This window comes from Haliaeetus albicilla, chromosome 1 (assembly GCF_947461875.1).
Source record: "Haliaeetus albicilla chromosome 1, bHalAlb1.1, whole genome shotgun sequence".
Lineage (NCBI taxonomy): Eukaryota > Metazoa > Chordata > Aves > Accipitriformes > Accipitridae > Haliaeetus > Haliaeetus albicilla.
In genome coordinates, this window is record NC_091483.1 from 73,419,228 (window position 1) to 73,421,911 (window position 2,684).

The following is a 2,684-nucleotide window of genomic DNA, read 5'->3' on the forward strand; positions in this document are numbered from 1 at the left end:
TGTGTTGGTGTAAACCTTTTTTTAAAGAAGTATGTCTTCCCTCCCTCTTCTCTCAGGCTGGAATAGACTCTCCCAAGAGAAAATTTTCTTACAGAAAATTGGCCCTGATGTTATGAAAACCCTTTGCAGCCCTATGATATAATTATTCTGTCCTTATTTAGATTATGTTTAGAAATGCTTTGCACATAAGTAATTTATTTACACTGTTGTTTTCATATTTATGAATTGTACTTTGATGTCGTTTGGACAGCATCTAGCTGGGATCCTGTTGTCCTCAATTCTGCCTGTACAGGACAAGAAACAGAAAGGAAGCACTATTAGCCCTGTTTTACAGCTAGAGCGTGTGAGACTTTTATGTAATAAAGCCAGGACAGAAATTGTTAAGAGCTAAATCTGTATTTCCTAGGTACCCTAAACCACACAAGTATCTTCTTTCTTAGCGAATATTGTTACCGTTCCCAAAGAGGCAGGAGTATCCCTATCTATCTAGAGTGTTTTCTACAGCAAGCTGTGCTTTCGAGACTTGGTTCTTGCGTCTTCAACTCCTTTTTGCATAACAGTGCATCTTTGGGGCAGCTAGAACCTTCCCTTTAGGTTGCCATCACATCTAGACTTTCTGGCTATACTAGCTGACTTGTTTGTGACAAGCCTTGCACCTTTGGGTTTGTGCAATGCCAGGCATGCCAAACAGAGCAATCTGTTCATTACTTGCTGGCTGGCTGTGAATGCAACTATACAGTTGAAAGGCGGATGGGGCATATTCCTCCTAAAAATCAATACTGTTTCTTTCCATTACGTTATCGCCCATGCCTTTAATAATGGCGTGACATCCATGCTGTCACTAAAAGAGCTGTTTTCACTCCTCCAACAAAAGATACCTGGTTGTACCGGTTGTGTATTCCATATTCAGAAGCATCAACTCCTTTCTGTTAAGATACAAACTTAGCATCCAAGCCTGCAGAAAGCAAAAGCATGTTCTGAACTTAGGATAGCCATGGCATGCAGAAGGATGCCGTCATGGCTAAAGTCAAGCCTATCCATGCATGTATACCCCATTAGGACTACCATTTTACATTTTGTGAGGGACGTTTGACTCTTTGTGTCTACTGATTAATATTAGACAAGTTAAAATATTTCCATGAGTTTGTTGCTAATTTTTCAGATTTTTGACTAACAAATTGTTTGGTAAGAAGACCCAGAGAATGATCAGCCTCTTATTGTAAGAGAAGCTTTGTGGCTTCCAGATAACACTGTAATGATTTTGAAATAAATTGCATAATAATACTGAATAGAGTCTGAAAGTAACCTAGCAGCATTAAAATTAAAACAATACGCTGTTGTTGGCACTGGCCAAGTGCCTCAGCCTTTTAATCGTGACACTGTATGGAGGGGAGAAAGGCTGTTTCCTTACTCATCAAAAACTGTTGTGTGCTACCAACAGTTACTTTTCTCTAAGCTTTCTCCGACAATCTTGTGGAGCTTGCACATCTTGGAGTCTGTAAGTGCTGTTGCGTTGTAGCAGATTTCACTCTGAGGGAATAAAGGTCAGATGAGGTCCTTTTCGAAAGAAAGCATTGTCACTTCCTTTGGCTGCAGGAGCCTTTGTGTCATTTCAGCTGTGGTATGACCCTTAACTGCAGAGATAAAAGAGCGGACTGTATTAATTCCCACTCATCCCCCTGACATCAGTCAGAGCTGCAAAGGTTAATTGCTCGGTCTTAAGATAAAGTCAGCATCTACTGATGCCAGCAGTTATGTTAAGTCTATAACACAACCTTGCTATCTTTGTTTCTTGGCTAAGATAAAATAAAACCGGCAGTTGATGTTTAAAACAAAACATTCAGGCAACTTTTCTGTTAGAAGCAGTTACTGGCTGAGTCTGTCAGGAAAAAAGAAGTAACAGAAGTGGCATCTTGATCTCTCAAAGAAACGGGACTGGCGGCTGCAGCTTTTCCAAGTCAAGGTTGAGTCAACAAGATGAATGTTTTTGATATTCATTAGTCTGACCACTCTCTTGTTACCACAAAGATTTCTAAAGCTTCTTCGTTATTTCTGCAAGGCTTAATCAGCAAAATAAGGAAAGGGAGAGCTCAGCAATGACAATATGAAAGATGTGAGCATTTCAGGGTGCTTCTACACTGCAACCCAGCAAGGTCTGCAGTGGGAGCTGCGCAGCTCTGCCAGCAAGCTAACCCCTGCAGGGCAGCTCCCTCTCGCCTGTCCTGCCGACCTGTGCCTGCTGTGGGGCTGAGCACGTTAAAGACAACTTTTCAGGCTCAATGTTCAGTAGAAAATGAGTGAAGTAACATCATGCACGATACAATACCATTTATAAACAGAGATGCTGTCTGTTAGGAAGACAAGGTATGGGTGAAGCAGAAAACAAGAAAGGGAAACAGCACAGAATAACAAGAAAAAAAATTATTCTTAGGAGACAGTTTTTTTAAAGAAGATATGTCTTTTAGTTTCTTTTATATAATTAGATGGGCATGACAATGGGCCAGATGATTGCTGTACAGCTGCCTGAACCAGGTACTTGAAGACCCCTTTTCTGCAGGGATGGCACCTTGTATTTATCTCTGTTCCCTCAGAGCAGTTTGGGATAGGAGGGATAGGTAAAATCCCAAAACACCAGCGACTCTCTGCAAGAGGAGTAGGTAACGGAGAGAGAGTCTTTAGACTGC